Source organism: Myotis yumanensis, unplaced genomic scaffold (genome assembly GCF_028538775.1).
Source record: "Myotis yumanensis isolate MYYU_CA2020_CCGP unplaced genomic scaffold, mMyoYum1.0.hap1 SCAF_1, whole genome shotgun sequence".
In the NCBI taxonomy this organism is placed as follows: domain Eukaryota; kingdom Metazoa; phylum Chordata; class Mammalia; order Chiroptera; family Vespertilionidae; genus Myotis; species Myotis yumanensis.
The window spans coordinates 60,925,566-60,943,830 of NW_027223752.1; the positions used below are offsets into that span (position 1 = coordinate 60,925,566).

Genomic DNA, 18,265 nt, shown 5'->3' on the forward strand with positions numbered 1-18,265 from the left:
CTTGACTCAATTGTTACCACCATCACTTTTATTTGTTTCCAGGAGGGGTCCTGGGAGGTTCATTCAATTGGGTTCCTTTTCTGAATATGAATTTTTATCATTATTTAGTCCCTGCTAGGATATCTGAAATTTCATCCATAGATTCTTAATCTGGATTAAAACACTGACATTTTAGCCCTGGCTGGTGTGGCTCAGTTGGTTGGGTGTCGTCCTGTGCACCAAAAGGTTGCTGTTTCAATTCCAAGTCCGGGATTAGGGCACATACATGGGTTGGAGGCTTGATCCCTGGTAGTGGGTAAGAGGCAGCCATTTAATGTTTCACTCTCACATTGATGTTTCTCTCTCTCTCCCTCTCCCTTCCTCTCTCTCTAAAACTCAATAGAAACATTCTTTTAAAAAATAAAATAAAACGCTGATATTTTAGGACTCTTGCACAAGACTTAGATCTCTGAGAGACTCAAATTAATGTCTTTAGTTGTTACCTGGAAATGAGTAGGGAAGAAAGGGCTAATCAAGGAGGAAAAAAAATAGCCTAAAATTACGAAGATCATGATAAGGTTTTGGGAATTAGAATATCTGCCTCTAAGAAAGAGAGATGAACGTAGTAAGCACAGTGATCAATTAGTGCACCAGCTACTGATACTTTAATTCACTATTAAGGGATACAGAAAATTTCAATACCTCTGGCTTTTCCTATGACACTAAATGGGGAATCTATATATATAAAAGCCAAGCTATCAGAACGACAGGAATGACCAGTCACTATGACACCCACTGCGGCTGGCCAACTAGCCAGATGGGGGCAGGGCCGGCCAGCCAACTTCCCTCGGCCCTCCCCCCAGCCACCCTTCCCCCCAATTGGCCCCCCCACCCCTGATCAGGGGCGGGGCCAGCGGCTAACCTCCCACAGCCCCTCCCCCCAGCCTCCATCAGCCCCAATGAGGGTGGGCTGGCCAGACCTCACCCATGCATGACTTCGTGCACGGGGCCTCTATTAAATAATAAAGATGAAAGTAAAGAGAGAGAACATTAGTAAGGGAGTACAAAAGAAACACTGGAACCAAGAGGTTGATTGCAGAGAGATTCTTCTTAGACTTTCAGGCTATCAGTTTGAAAGGATATGCCTTCATTTATAAGACAGAAGTAAGGTCTTAAAGACTGTTCATTGCCTTTTTACCAGCATCTAAAATATAATAGACATTTACTAAATATTTTTGAGTCAATAATAAGAGCCAACACTATTAATTATTGCATTTAGATGTACAACAAAATGGGATAACCCATCAATACCACTGGCTTATCAGCATGGGTTAATGAGACAAATTGGGTCCCAGTGCCCTCTCTGATGAAACGGGATTTTAGAGGGGGGGAAATTAGAAACAGTGTTTTCTCAAGGAGATAACATTGAAGTGACAGCCGTAATAACTAAACTGTCTGAAAGATCTCAATAAGACTACACCAACTTCTCCCACTTGACAAGTTTGTCAACAGCCAGACCTGTAAATAGGTCATTACTGGCAGTGTCACTGTGGTAACCAAGGAGACTTGAGCTTCCCATTATTGTTATCTCAGGAGCCCTAAATTGACCCCAGTGATATATTTTAATAGAAGTGAAAGCCTTTAAATCAATGGACTAAGAATAAACTTTAGAGTTAGGCAGCCGCAGGTTAAATCCCAGAGGAGAGTAGTTTGAGGAACCAGAGACCATGAAAAGAGTGAGCCAATGGGGACTGATATGGATTATTTCTGAGAATGGAAGGTTGAGAATTGAAGGAAGTTTATGGTATCCATGGAATGTGCTGGATTCAGTTAAATGGACCAATATGTAGAATATAATCCAAAAAATAAAAACTCCTTAAGATGACAATTAGAGTTTACCTCAAAATGGCATCATGCAGAATTGTCAAGAGTAATGCAAAGTCACAAGCAAATGATTTATATGTAATGTTCTTGGTTACTTATGCATCTTCTCCTTTCATTGTATCAGTTAAAATAATATGTATGAAATTTTGTTGAAGAAGCACTATCTAAATGCCAGGTATTGTTACTGTTATAAATTGAAGGTCAGTCCTAGTTTGTGAATTGAATTTCTCAGGATAACATATATAGTACTAGGATGCTTCTATAGACTACTCTGTTCCTTGACCCTTTCTGGGATGTTAATATAATTAAGTTCTGGGATTAACCTTCCTTTCATGTCAGAGTGTGCTGAAATCTATGGGACAGTTTTTCTTCTGGAAACTTCCATTTGCTGATGATTAAGTACACAATGTCACAATCATTTATATCGACAGCTGAGCAGAATTCACAAGGAGACTGCAAAATCCAAACTGTATCTGGGTCATTCATTCTATAACATTGTCTCAGATAATTACTCTTCTTCTTGCATGAAGCAGTTAGAGCATGAAAAATAACTTGGTTTGGTCACTGCTGTAGTAATAACTTCAAATTGCTTCAATATCTACCTTTTCTAAGATCCAGAATTCTACCATAAAAATATGTTTACTTGTCTTTTCTAATTTTGTTTTCACTGTAGGCATTTCAAAAAAAAAACATGAAGAGGTATATTTGACCTTGAAATCAAGTGCTAGAAAAATAACCTGTCTAACTGTTACTTTTCATCTAAAATATTATATTTTAGGGGCTGCTCAATGGTACTGCTGTAATCAAGAATCTGCCATCATTTTTTTAAGCTCCTAGTTTCACAGACATAACTTTTTAAAAAGTCACCCAAGGATCTTCAATCTCACTGTCAGTTCAGGAAAGAGCACACACACACACACACACACACACACACATAAACACACACACACACACGCACACAAACACACACACTTGGTTATTCAATTTTAATTTTTCAGCCTATTTTCCCAAATATGTGTTTATAAAACCATTAAATTATTGATTTAAGTAATAAGCAGGAAGTTACTACCATGATCTAAATATTCACAAAGATGGTGTGTGTTGGGGGGGGAGGTAATGGTGGGAAGACCACTGGGCTTGAAAGGTTAATATTTGAGCCCAGCTCTGTCATAAAAACATGCACAACCTTTAGTGAATCCCTTAACTGCTTTATTTCCACGCAGAAGCATAAGACAATGGAGGGTTTACTTTTTTCACTCAAACTGCATGTACTCTTTAGGTCAACTGAAAGCCCATTTTACCTTGAAATATACATAAACACATAACTACCATAATTTTCAGTATATGTCAACATAAGCAATTTCATACATTACAGTGCACAAAACAATAGAAGAAAAGAAACTCTGTTAAGAGTGACCTAAAGGAATTCTGCAAAAGGTCTCAATTTCTTAAGGCTTCCATTTTCCTAGCTAAAATGTTATGTTGACTTGATAGTGTTTAAAATCCTATCATTGTAATAGTTAGAGCTTTAGCTGAAGAGCATAAAAATTGAAAGTCCTGTACTTCTCTCCTCAATAACCCATCAGAAGGATATTTTTTTCAGTCTCTATAGGTCTTTATCACTGTCCAGTATTTTCATAGTTTTTATATTACACAGTATTAGTTTAAAAGATTACAATCTATAATAATCTATAATAATAAAAGCATAACATGCTAATTAGACCAGAGGCTCTTCCGGGATGAAGCAGGGGCTGCAGCTGCAGGATTGAGGCAGCTGGCAGGGCTGCGAGGGAGGGATCCACTCAGCCGCAGCTGCGAAAGCCTACTCTTGCAAAAATTTCATGCATCAGGCCTCTAGTCTAGTACTAAAAATGCATATGAAGTGTCAACAATAAATGCTAAATTCTTACTATGCGTTTCTGGTTTAAGTTGTAAATGATAGAAACCTACTCTGGAAGTTGCAGCAGAAAATTGACTTATTAAAGTTTCTGTGAGCACTGCTAAGGGCAGCTAACAGTTTAGAACTGTCCTGTGGAGATGTGAATGCCATCACTATTGGACATAGCCAGCAGAACTTTCATTGCTGCTGCAGGAACTGGATCCTATTACCAGAACCACCTCCATTCTTCCTTTTCATTGCTGATTAATATTTCATTATTTGGCTATAACACAACTTGCATATTTGACAGCTGAAGGACATTTGATTTGCTACCATAAGCATTTGCATACATAAATTTCCATTGCTCTTGGGTAAATATCAGGGAGTGGGATCGTTAGATCATAAAGCAAGTATATGTTTAACTTTGGAAGAAACTGTTAAAGCGTTTCCAATATGTATGAACCATTTTTCAAATCTACTGACCATGTATAAGCATTCCATATTCTCTGTATCTTCACCAGCATTTATCAATGTCAGGTTTCTTAAAAAAATTTAGCCATTTTAATTTTTATGTCTTTAGTAACTAATTAATGTTGAGCATGTGTTTCATATATATTTTCTATCCATAATTTTTTGGTGAACTGGCCAAATATTTTGGCATTTTAAAACTTAGTTAACTTATTACTGAGTTTGGAGATTTTATTTAATGTTCTGGATACAAGTCCTTTATCAGATATTTAATTTGAAAAAATTTCTCCTAATCTGTAATTTTTTTAACATTCTCTTAGTGCTTTTCATAGACCCAGAAGTTCTTAATTTTGATGGCATCTAATTTTTTGTCTTTTTCTTTTATGGATCATGCTGTTTGATGTCATATCCAGAAACCTTTGCCCTAACCCAAAAATCACAAAAATTTTTCTCCTATAATTTCTTCAATATTTAGCTTGGTTGTTTTTTTATGTTAATCCTCACCCCAGCATATTTTTCCATTGTTTATTTATTTAGAGAGAGTGGAAGAGACATAGAAAAACATTGATGTGAGAGAGCCACATCCATTGGTTGCCTTCCACATGTGCCCTATCTGGGGCTGAGGATTGAGCCCGCAACCAAGGTATGTGACCTTGACCAGAATCAAATCCCTGGACCCTTCAGTCCACAGGCCAATGCTCTATCCAGTGGGCCAAACCAGCTAAGGCAAGAAAATTTAGTTTTATGATTTACATTTAGATCTATGATTCAGTTTGATATGTTAAAGTTTGTTCATTCATTCAACGTAGGGATGACAATAGTTCCAGTACCATTTGTTGAAAAGACTATCCTCCATTTAGTAGCCTTGGCATCTTTTTTTCATTGTCTAAAGTTTTACATATGTCTCCTTTTCCCCCAATTAACCCCCCACCCAAGTCATCCCCACCCCTGGCAAGCCCCCAACGTCCCAGTGTCTGTATCCATTGGTTATGCTAATATGCATGCATGTAAGTTTTTTGGTTGCTCTCTAACCTCACCCCCCTCCCCTACCATTTGTCTCTGGATCTGTTCTTGTTCATCAAATTATGTTGATCATTATATCCCACATATGAGTGAGATCATGTGATATTTGTCTTTCTCTGACTGGCTTATTTTGCTTAGCATAATGCTCTCCAGTTTCATCAATGCTGTTGCAAATGGTAAAAGTTCCTTCTTTTTTATAGCAGCCTAGAATTCCATTGTGTAGATGTACCACAGCTTTTTAATCCACTCATCTGCTGATGGGCACTTAGGCTGTTTCCAGATCTTAGCCATTGTAAATTGTGCTGCTATGAACATAGGGGTGCATCCACCGTTTAATAGCCTTTGCATCTTTACAAAAATATCAATTGAGCCCTAGCTTGTTTGGCTCAGTGGATAGAGCATCAGCCTGCAGACTGAAGGGTTCCAGGTTTGATTCCAGTCAAGGGCACATGCCTGGGTTGTGGGTTCGATCCCCAGTGGGGGGCGTGCAGGAGGCAGCTGATCAATGAGTCTCTCTCATCATTAATGTTTCTATCTCTCTCTCCATCTCCCTTCCTCTTTGGAATCAACAAAAATATTTAAAAAAATAATAAAAAGAATCAACTGATTATGTCTGACTGTTTCTGAACTCTATTATATTTCACTGATCTGTATGTCTGTTCTTTCACTACTGCAACTGAAATGTAGTGTTATTTTATATTTAAATCAGAGAATGTGAGCCCTCCAAATTTGTTCTTTTTCAAAATTGCTGACTATTCTAGTTTCTTCGTTTTTTCATGTAATTTTAGAATCAGTTTGTCAATTTGTATACAATTTTCTTGTGGAATTTTGATTGAGATGCACCAATTTTATACATTAGTTTGGGGAACACTTTTAAACTATTGAGTCTTCCCCTTGGTGTATGTGGATATGTTAGAGTTTGTACACTCACCAGTTGAAGGACATTTAAGTTATTACTGGTTATGAATAAAGCTGCAATAAATATTTGCCTACAAGGTTTATTTTTATTTCCCTGGGTGCTCAGTAGACTCTTTCTACTTAGAAATTCATGTCCTTCTTCTTTTCTATTAGATTTTCTTCTGTTATTACTTTTTTTAATTAGCCATTCAAACTCTACCTTTTCTCTGTCCTCTCTTAGGGGAATGGTTGGTAAGGTGTTGGAACTCCTGGATTGATCTAGTTTTTCTTTCCCACTGTTAATTCTTTTTTTTTTTTTATTTTCAGACAGATTGCCTTACCTTTGTTCTTTAATCTTTCTATTGAAATGTATATATTTTAGCATTGCTTTAATTCAAAAGAATTTTTCATTCTCTATTTCTTTTTAAAATACATAGTGCCTTAATCTTGTTTCATGGATTCAAATTCTTCTATCTCAGAAAATGTTATTTTCTTTTTTTTAAATATGTTTTTATTGATTTTAGAGAGAGAGGAAGGATGAGAGAGAAGCATAGATCAGCTACCTTCTGCAAGCCCCCTACTGGGGATTGAACCCACAACCTGGTGACCAGGAATTAAATCAGTGACCTTTCCCTGCATGGGACGAAGCTCAACCAACTGAGTCACACTGCCCAGGGCTGAAAATATTATTTTCTTATTTGAAATTTTATTCTGATTCCTGAATGGTCTGTTTTTTTATTTCCCTTTTCTAATTTATATGTTTTCATTTCTTTCATGCTGGAAGTTTCCACATAATTCTGGTGATCCTTTGTTTCTTGCTAAAATGTAAAATTGACATACTAAAAATCTGAGTGGACACTATTTGTGTAAGTGCTGAACTTGTGAAGTAGTGACCTTCAGAGTCAGATGGATATTCACCCATTTACTTGAGAAACTTTAAAAAGTCATTTTCTTGATACTTTTTTTCCCCTAGAATCATTTTCTTTTCTTTTGAGAAAATGTCTCCAGTATACTGCATAGGGTTACATGCTTAGTTGTCAGCATTCTTTCAGTTAATGGAATTAAAGCATAGGGTCCCTGTTCAGTAAGTAAACTTTTTCCTAGCCCAGTGATGGTGAACCTTTTGAGCTTGGCATGTCAGCATTTTGAAAAACCCTAACTTAACTCTGGTGCCGTGTCACATATAGAAATTTTTTTGATATTTGCTACCATAGTAAAACAAAGACTTATATTTTTGATATTTATTTTATATATTTAAATGCCATTTAACAAAGAAAAATCAACCAAAAAAATGAGTTCGTGTGTCACCTCTGATACACGTGCCATAGGTTCGCCATCATTGTCCTAGCCCCTAAATTTTCAGGATACCCTCTATTGCTTGGGCAGAGTCTAGATTCTTTCTGTTTCTTTTGTTGCCATGGCATGGGTTTAAGACAGGTAAACAAGCAGAGTAAGTATTTTATCATGAATAGAAACAGAATCCTGGGAGAGCATGAGTGGGTGAGAATAATTAGGGTTTAGAGAAACTGCAAAGAGGAATCATCTCTAAATCTAGGTTTTGACGAAGAGCCAAATTAATTAAAATGGATGGGAGGCAGCGATGGACAGAGAAAGGCGTCTGCAGAAAGAAATATCTGTGCAATATCAAGGAAGCTTGAAAGAGCATGGTCCATGCAGAAGCAGCAGGGGGTTCAATGCCATAAAGTTGACATTTAATATGTGGGCCAGGGCAGCAAAGCAGCATTTCATCTGATTTAAAGAAAAACATATTTTTTAAAGTGTGTAAACCCTTTGTCTTTTAAATGCTAAAGTTAAGTGTTTTCTTAGCTCAATCTGTACTAATTGATGTGTTCCAATTCTATCAGTTGCTACTTGTATCTCAAGATACATCATTTAACAACTTTGGTCCTCAATGTTCTCATCTTTAAAATGGAGATAGTATCTGCCTCTTGCAGTAAGGGTTCTTAGTTGTATGCAAAAGAAAGTAATATTTGTTAACCTAAATGCAAAGGGAAATAAAAAACACACACTAAGATTGGATATTACGTAGTCATGACAAACTCTAGAATCACACTGCAGCACTGTACCATGGAGGCATCACTGCCACCAGCGTTGGACACAGACACTGAGACCTCTGCTGCTAGTGGTTGGATGCAGCTGCCAGCAGGGTTAGATTGCTGCCTCTGGAAACCAGATGTGGCTGTGGTGCTGCCACTTCTCTCACCAGTTTGGATTTTGTCTGGGGCTGTGAATCTGACTGGCATGGCCTAGAATATGTGTCCATATGCTGTGTGCAATGGAATATTAAAGAGTAAGCAATGGCACTGTTTTGCAGTTTCTCCAGGAAGATATAGGCTCCGTCTCATTAGGAGGGTGAGGATTTTGCAAACATAAAAAAACAGGGTCAAAGACTGGGTAGTTAAGAAGAATGTTAAGTGTCCACATAGTTCCTGCTATCATCAAAAATGTCTTTGGAAGATACATAAATCATTATATGGCAGAAACATCTAAAAATGCCCAATATTATTAGTATCATCATCTTTAGCACATCATCATCAGGAAAGTTTCTTAAATAAGTTTTGTATTAGTTTCCTATTGCTGTGTAACAAATCACCACGACATTTATTATAGCAGAGTATCTGTGGGTTAGGGATCCAAGAGTGCCTGAACTGTATGGTTCTGGTTTAGGGTCTCACATGAGGTTGCAGTCAAGATGTCAGCTGGGCCGAAACTGGTTTGGCTCAGTGGATAGAGCGTCGGCCTGCGGACCGAAAGGTCCCAGGTTCGATTCCGGTCAAGGGCATGTACCTGGGTTGCGGGCACATCCCCAGTAGGAGATGTGTGGGAGGTGGCTGATCGATGTTTCTAACTCTCTATCTCTCTCCCTTCCTCTCTGTGAAAAATCAATAAAATATGTTTAAAAAAAAAACAGATGTCAGCTGGGATCAGAGGATCCATTTCCATAAGGGTATCTTCATATGAGTTGGCCTCAGTTCCATAATGGCTATTGGCAGGAGGCTTCACTTCCTAACCACCTGGGCCTCTCTATACAGCTACAGTGGGGCCTTGACTTACGAGTGTCCAGACTAAAGAGTTTTTTGAGATACCAGCTGTCTCTCGGCCGATTTTTTGCATTGAGTTGATAGAGTGATTTGAGTTAATGAGCTCCTTAACGAGCTCAGTCTCGGAACGAATTAAACTCATAAGTCAAGGTCCCACTGTACTTGAATGCCCTAAGAACACGTTAGTTGGCTTTCTCTAGAGAGAGTGATCCAAGAAAGAATGAGAATAAAAATGGAAGTTACAATGTCACTTTAGGATGTAGATGTGACTCTTCATCATTCCTAACTCACCATATTTGTTAAAAGCTAGTTATTAGGTATAGCCCACACTCAAAGGGAGAAAAATTAGGCTCCACCAAAGGGAAGAATATCATAGAACTTTTGGACATGTATTAAAACATCACAAGTTATTTTTTCCCCAGAAATGACCAAATTAATTTCTTTATGCATTATTTCTATTCATTTTTTGGTATTATAATATGCCAGAGAATGGATTCCAATTTAAAGTTAAATTACCACACACCTACAGGGATATTTATTTTATCTGGTAAAAATCTTTCAGAACTTATAAATGAGAGAGGGTTGTCCTGGATAGCATTTTATTACCAAAGAAACACATTTCAATTATAAATGAAATGTGTCCATTTGTTCAAACGCCCAATCCTACCCCTACCATGTAGAGATTAATAGACATCATTGTATCACTGCCTAGCTATCTCTGTTGATGTGGAGTGAGGAGAGGAGGAGGCATTTTTGTATTTTTCTGAGAGCCCAAAAGTGTTCTAGAAACACTAACTAAATGTCTTCAGTGGCCAAACAAATAATATAAATGGTGAAGACTATAAAGAGAGGTGAGGCCTTTAATATTCAAATCCAATTTAAAAAAATAATGGCAACAACAATACCAGGCTAGTCAAATAAAATACCTGCAAGTGCCCAGTCTGGCTCTCAGCTGTAAGCTTGCTCTTCTGTTGAGGTCTAAAAGGTCTGACTTTCTCCTCCTCCTCCTCCTCCTTCTTCTTCTTCTTTTGAAATTTTGCTTCAGTATTCATTATTTTGAGAGCCAAAAAATATCTTGGCCTATCTAATACAACTTCTCCATTTTACAGATAGGAATCTATATATATAAAAGGCTAATATGCAAAATGTCCCCTCAGGAGTTTGACGGGGAATTCAATCACTCAATATGATGTGCACTGACCACCAGGGGGCAGCACGGAATGAAGGAAGGCCCAGATTGGCCCTGATCACCGGCCAGGCCTAGGGACCCTACCCATGCACAAATTTTGTGCACCAGGCCTCTAGTGAGGGAATTAAAAAGGAGGGGATTTGAAGGGTCTGTGAGTAGCTTATCATAGATAAACAAAGTAAGTTTTGTCAGTAAGTATTATGAAAGTCATTTCAGGAAGAATGATTCTTTGCAGTAAACAATTTTCTAAACACAAAAGGGAAGGAAGATTTCTTGAACCTATTGTTTTCCGGGATTACAGGGTTTGAGTAAAGTTGAACATTGTTAAGAACCACACTCCTATACAGACCAAATGAGTATTATATAACTTTCTTCACCCTAATAGGTTTTTTTTAATCTTTTTTACAACTTGGTAGGTCCTAAAAGTATCTACAGGGGTGGGCAAACTTTTTGACTCGAGGGCCACAATGGGTTCTTAAACTGGACCGGAGGGCCGGAACAAAAGCATGGATGGAGTGTTTGTGTGAACTAATATAAATTCAAAGTAAACATCATTACATAAAAGGGTACGGTCTTTTTTTTTTTTTTTTTTTTTTAGTTTTATTCATTTCAAACGCCCATGGGCCGTAGTTTCCCCACGGCTGACTAGGACTTTGACCTAAGAATCAGAGAGATTGAAGGCCTCTAAGATCACAGAGCTAGTTATTGCAGAGTTCAGACAAGAGGAACCAAGTCCCAGGTTCTTACTACACCAGCACCTCTATGAAAATGAAGATGACTCTGCTCAGAGGTAGAAGGAAGACATTGAAATATCAACTGTGAGATAAGGTCCTGCAGACTTATAAGGTAAAGATAGGCGAGGGAATTTCCTTAAAGAACTGGGCCAGGGGTGCTTTAATAGTCTGTCACATGAATGTCATCATTCAACAACATTTATTATGCATTTGTGGTAGGCAGTGGAATAGGCATGAGCAGAGCAAGGACTGATGGGCTAGACTAGATTCTCCAGATGGAAAGCCCCAGGTGCCTAGTAAAGGACAATTGTAGGGTGGGACCTAGCCCCCGGGGTGACTTTTCCTTCTCTAGCATAAGGCCAATCTTGAGGTTTGGATCCCCTGGCCTTTCCTCCCTAGAGATAACATCTGGTCTCAGTTGTATTTCAGCTCCAGGCCCAGAAGAGCAACAAAACCAGTCAAAGCTGACCTCAGGACCAGCTGCATTGAATAATGATCCCCTGCCCTGGTGCCCGCCAATCAATTAGTGGAGACCACAACCCTGAAAGGACACACTAGGAAAACTGCTGAGTATTCTATTGAGATCTTTTCCTGAGGCTTCCCCTAAAATCTCCACCTTTAAAACCCTTAGGACATCATGAACAGACTGTTGAACCTCAGAGGGAAGGCAAGGGAGGGTGGATGGGAAGAGATCAACCAATGAACTTGTATGCATTTATGTATAACCTCTGGACACAGACAATAAAGTGATGAGGGCCTGGGGGGAGAGGTGGGGGATGGGAGCGGGTGGGAAGAGGTTAATGTAATACTTTCTACAATAAAGATTAAATAAATAAATAAAATAAACCCGGAGCTCTCCCTCCCAGAGCACACCGGCCAGGTGCCTTTCCCTTCCCCCACCCCATTCCAGGTGCATTCCCATTGCCTTCCTCACTCCCATGCTCCTAAGGCCTCTCCTTTGCCTCCATAGCTCCTTTCCTCAGCCCATTTCTTCTAGGAATTACTTCTTCTACGTCTGTGATTTCTCAAAGAAATGTTCTCCTCCGGTTGGGTCTTGGCTCTGAATTCTTTAGTAGCCAGGACCCAAGTACCCAGGTTGCTGAACCCACGGCCCCACCTGTCAGACACCTGGTGCCATTCCTGCTGCCTAAAACACCTTTACTGTGTGACTGAGCTCACCAGCACAGAAGCCAAGCAACAAGCAATTTCAATTAGTTGTGACTGGTGTTACCTATGGGCAGAGGAGGTGAGGGAATCTTGAGGGTGAACCACAGGAACACCTAACCCAGGGGAAAGTGAAATTCCAGATGAACCAATGACAGGACCTTCGGGAAGGTGCCAGGAGTGTCCTAGTCTGAGGGATTCCACACGGGAAGATCCAGGATATGCGAACTTTGACCTCAGAGCCGACCTAAAACTTGTACCTGACCCAATGTCCTTAGTATTGGGGAAGCCCGGTATTAGTGAACAGGGAGTGGTTAAAATCTCTCCCTGGCTGCTTCCGGAAGCCAAGACTGAATTGCCCAGAGGGTTTGATGGGTCAAGTAAAAGAACTGAGAAACCTGCAGAAAATCAAGCTGTCCCTCCCATTTTTCTAAAGCACCCAGTCGGTCCCAGTCCTTGGGCCACTCCTAGGTCAGGACGCCGGTTTCCCTGTTGAATTTCCCACCCATTCTAGATCCCTGGGATCGCACTCTTCCCTGCAGGAGGATGCAGTTTGGAGGGGGAGTTCCTCTCCTGCCTTTTGGAAAGTCTTGGGGGTCCCAGTCCCTGCTAATGCCTGGGCGAGTCCCTGCCACCTCACCTGGCCTACCTTGAATTTCCAAATAACGCCAATTGTCCCCAGCCCTGGAAGGACAGGGCACCTCCCAGCTGTGGGTGGGCCGGTTCCAGCCGCCAAGGCCCCGGAGAGAGGAAGGGAGGGAGCGGCGGGACCACAGGGCGGAGCACAGGGAGCCCAGGCCAGGCCCAGGGAGGTGGGGTTGGGCAGAGCTGGGGAGGGGAAGGGAGGGGAGGCCCGTGGGGGAAGGGGCGTGGTCGGGCCGTGGCCTCGCAGTCCAGAAGGGCGGTCCCGCTGTCCGGTTGTCCAGCCCTTCGACCGCCAGGCTGCCGGGCCGGCCGCTCCGCCGCACGGAGCCTCGGGTGAGGCGGCCGCCCCCGGCTCGGCTCGGGCTCCGGATCCCGGGCGGGGCGTCTCCGGCTGCCCGAGCGGTGCGGCCACTCGGCTCCCGCACCCAGAGCCCTCGGGGCGGGGAAGGAAGGTGAGCGCGCGCAGCAGGTGGTACAGCCTCGTCTGCTCCGAGTTTCTGCACGTGGACAGTGTCCTCTTCAAACTTGTCCAGATGTCGCAGCAGTAGTGACCCGAGCCGCGCATCTGTCAGACGGTCCTTGCGTGTGTGTGTGTGTGTGTGTGTGTGTGTGTGTGGTGGTGGTGGTGGTGGGGTGGGGGTGGGGGATAGGGGGAGGGGTTGGCAAGGGGCTCAGTATTCCTACCTGTAGTCCTGGGAGGAGCTGCTCGCAGAGACTTTTAGAGACCCGCCTGTTTCTTAGGACGGTTCCTTGAGACTGGGAAGTCCGGCTGCTAGAGAACCTGCGTCCATTACATTAATTCCAAATTGATTTATTTCCGTAGCCTGGTGGGCCCCAGCCAGAGCAGGGGTGACAGACTGCGGGCTGTCGGGGAGCCGGCCTGGCGAAAACCTCCCCCAGCGCACCTGCAGCTGAGCCAGCACTAACCAATGCAGACACAGGACTTTTGTCACCTGTAAAGGTGGACAAGGAGCAGGGACATAAAGTGTGTGTGTGTGTGTGTGATGTCTGCACTGACGAAAATCTGGAAAAGGTGAAATACTAGGAATACTGCCTTGGAGATGGGCGCTTCCTTATTCCTCCCTCATTCATTAGCGCCTTTTGTGGTACGTATCTAAACCTTTAACTAAGGTGTAAAGAGAACGTTGCAGTACAGCGACCTTAACTTTTTCTTCCTCTTCCAGTTTTATGCTAAATGAGTTCAAGGTCACCTACTGGAGGCTAGGTCACCTGTGGGGAATGCTTTTACCTGAAGAAAGGGTTCAGAAAGTGTTCCTCCCCCTCCCCCTTCCCCAGTCCCCTGGCACACTGTGCAGCTCCTCTCCACCTGGGGAGAGGAATGCAACCACTATTGCCATGCAAATACTTGTGGTTAATTTGGTCTTGTGATTTGTTCCTTAGCCTTCCTTTATTTAGTTCCTTCATTATTAAAATGCACCCATAGTGTTTCCTGTAAAGAAAGCCCAGGGATGGAGGAGAAAAGGAAACTGGCCATGAAGTGGTCTAGTAAAGTGATTATTTTTTTAAACTGCAAAAGTTGGAACTCCATTGAATTCCAATAGTTTTATCTCTTTGGAGGAAAGATGTTTTAAAATTAATTATAATATTAACAAAATACAGTGGGGCCTTGACTTACGAGTTTAATTCGTTCGGAGACCGAGCTCGTTAAGGAGCTCGTTAACTCAAATTACTCTATCAACTCAATGCAAAAAAATCGGCCTAGAGACAGCTGGTATCTCAAAAAACTCCTTAGTCGGGACACTCGTAAGTTAAGGCCCCACTGTATTAACAAAACATCAATTGTTGCCCAGCTGGTGTGGCTCAATGGTTGAGCATCAACTTATGAACCAGGAGGTCAGGGTTCTATTATGGTCAAGGTACATGCCTGGGTTGCCTGCTCCATCCCCAGTAGGGGGCGTGCAGGAGGCAGCCAATCAATGATTTTCTCTCATCATTGATGTTTCTATCTCTCTCTCCCTCTCCCTTCCTCTCTGAGAGCAACAAAATATTAGAAAAACAAAACAAAAACATTCACTGTTAAGCCTCTGTGTGTGTGTGTGAAATCTACCCAATGGATGAATGCCTTAGAAACATGAGGTTCTGGTTAACATGGGGTCAACCATAATAGAAGTGTATTTAAGTTATAAAAGAAGTTTATGGAAACTTGACAATAATGATATTAGGAATATTTTAAAGTTTCAAGATTTCTACATTCAGATAGATGTCTTTGTGGTTTGAAAATTCACCTATTCTTGCTGGTATTTAATAATGTTATAACATGTGGCATCTCTTATTAATAATTCTGTCAGTGTATTATAAAGGACATCTCTCCAGAGCCTTGTTTTGAGTAAATAGTTATTTTTTTCCGAGTGAGTTGGCCATATTTTTAGATTTAGTTCTGCTCTAGACTGAATTAGAGGCAGAGAGAGGAGGTGAGGATCAGGACGAAGAGAACCTGTGCACTGAGTTCTAGTTCCATATCAGCTTTGAAGTCTTGGCAAGTTCCCAAGTTAATTCTGGCAAACTTATATATGCCATTTTTTTTTCTTCAAAATAAGGAGGTTCTCATTGTTCTTCCTAAAAGGACATTCAGATCTCTTTGAACTCTTCTATAAAAGTCAAATCCTATTTCTAGAGGTAGGTATCACTGCTCTAGAGAAGTCTCTTCTAGAGTTTCCCGAGGGTGTCCTAACTTGCTGGGCACTGCCCTGACCCCACCTAAGTAAGCAGTGTGGTGCCGTGGTTAAGAGCATGAGTTCTGAGATTAATGGATCTCTCCATTTTCCAGCTCTGATCTTGGGCAAGCTACATATATTCTCCAATCTCATTTTAAAGTTTAGAATAAAGATAATAATTACTAGGGTCCTGAAAGTCAAGTGAAGCAATGCACATAATGTAAGTAGCACAGTGTCTATAACTTAATAAACGGTACAAAACAAAATTCAAATGAGTATATTTGAAGATCTGATTGGTTTTATTAGGTCACAGTGATGGCGAACCTGTGACACCCGTGTCAGAGCTGACACGCAAACTCATTTTTTTGGTTGATTTTTCTTTGTTAAATGGCATTTAAATATATAAAATAAATATCAAAAATAGAAGTCTTTGTTTTACGATGGTTGCAAATATCAAAAAATTTCTATATGTGACAAGGCACCAGAGTTAAGTTAGGGTTTTTCAAAATGCTGACATGCCAAGCTCAAAAGGTTCGCCATCACTGTATTAGGAGATTCATGAATGGGTCAGCATCCCATCTAGCAACTAGGAGTGCTCTTAAAGGTTCTCAAAATGGAAGGTCTTTATGGGAAGAAGGGTAGGGGGAGTTATTAACAGAATAAAGAAGGAATACTTTTGGGCAAGGACAAGGTTTCTTGGGGAAGGTTTTTATCATGCAAATTGACTCTGTCCATACTGTGGTGGGGGGCAGGGGGATGGAGAGGGTGCATATAACAGATTACCTCATTGGTGTTGACCAGAAAATTCCAAGCTGATTAATATTGTGTGTCTGGGAGTGTTCAAACTTCAATTAGATTAGGTATTAAATCTAGGCTTGGTATCTGGGCTTTTCAGCAAGAGTGACACCATTTTGGGCCTGTGGTTTTCTCTTTACAGTAAGAATTACTTGTTTTCAACACTGACCTCTCCCCTCTTTTACTTTAACAAGATGACAATTAACCTGAAAAAAATGTCAAGTTCTATGTATGAGTTTTTAAAAAATAAGCAAGTACAGGATGAGGAAGTTGTAATTAATCAACCTCATGGCTAATTGACTGTATGTTTCCCCTGAGTCAGCAGTGGGTTGTGAGGGCCCAGCAAGGTTTTTGGCTGCTTTAGTAGAAATTAGAATGCACTTCTATAACCAAGGATATTTTTTCTACATTTGTCTCTTGCTTTTTGTGCAGACTTTAGAGCTACACTCAAGATGACCATTTACACACTGACTTGTCTCAGGGAAGAAAAAAGAGGCAACTCTTGGAGGCATATCATATTTATTCGTAACTAAAACATTTTGACTTGCCTCTCAGCATTTTTTTCATATGTTTTGTATATGTTAAACTACCTGATGGTAGAATGCAAAGGTAAAAGGGATATGTTCCTGCCCTCTAAGCATTCATAGTATAGTTCAGGTAACAGACAGGAATAATTACTGCGGTGATAAAAGCTCTGATCAAGGGAGTAGAAGGAAAGGTGAGAGTTGAGAAGTTCTAAATATCCACCAGGCGAGGCTCAAACTGTCAACTGAAAGGGACCAGCGGAGGCAGGTCTGCCCTTGCATGGTCTGGAATAAACCACTTGCTTTTTATAAAAGTTTTTATTTATTGATTTTTATAGAGAGGAAAGGAGAGAGAGAGAGAGAGAGAGAGAGAGAGAGAGAGAGAGAGAGAGAGACCAAGTTGTTGTTCCACTTATTTGTGCATTCATTTGTTAATTTTTGTATGTGCCCTGACTGGGTATCACACCTGAAACCTTGGCATATCTGGAGGATGCTCTAATCAACTGACTGACTTGGCCAGAGCAAAACCACTTGCTTCTAAGTGTGGGTGGTTAGGGAAGATAAGACCTTGTGATTATTAGCTGGCTGTAAATTCCTCAGCCTTGTTTAGCCATCTGTCTCAGTTTCCCCATTTCACTTGCTAAGGAATTTTTCTAGCTTACTGTCCTGTCTCAAAAGGAGTTAAAGTTTAGTTCCAGTTTTAAAGATTCTTTTACCAGACTGAATCTGGTGCAATAGTTGCAAAAAGACCACTCTGAGAGGATTTTATGAGAATGAAGGTACTGTACTGCAAGCCTGCAGACAACGACGTGTGTGTGTGTGTGTGTGTGTGTGTGTGTGTGAGAGAGAGAGAGAGAGAGAGAGAGAGAGAGAGAGAGAGAGAGACTTTCCCAAATTGGTTTGTCGCTGAACAAAGGATGGAATTTATCTTCATTCAGGGAAACTCATGCATAAACATTGAGGTGAGCTTTCTCATCACATGTTCAGGTGTGGACATTCCCACACATGCTCAGTTAGAAAGCATGCCTATATATACGTCACATTTTAGCTATAGCCAAGAAATAATCTCCTTACTTTGCTTCTGCCTTTCCTCTATAAAATCTTTCTCTGAGCTCATCTTATTGGTGCTGCTCTCCTAACCTCTTACAGTTTGGTGCTGCCTGATTCAAATCTATTTTTGCTCAAATAAAATCTTTTTTTAAAATATATTTTATTCATTTTTTACAGAGAGGAAGGGAGAAGGATAGAGAGTTAGAAACATCAATGAGGGAGAAACATCAACCAGCTACCTCCTGCACACACCCTACTGGGGGATGTGCCCGCAACCAAGGTACATCCCCTTGACCG

General features: G+C 40.8%; 1 protein-coding gene across 4 annotated transcripts in view; it reads left to right on the plus strand.

Moving 5' to 3' along the window:
• Positions 1–13,239: 13,239 nt before the first annotated feature.
• The window catches only part of WDR72 (WD repeat domain 72), a 305,723-nt gene continuing 300,697 nt past the window's right edge, over positions 13,240–18,265 (plus strand). For 2 of the 4 annotated variants that reach the window (XM_070422455.1, XM_070422469.1), the window contains exon 1: positions 13,242–13,376. The gene's annotated coding sequence lies outside the window, so the exon portion shown is untranslated. Of the gene's footprint in view, positions 13,377–18,265 lie in introns of all 4 variants that reach the window. The other 2 variants (XM_070422447.1, XR_011472409.1) reach the window with 2 other exon arrangements.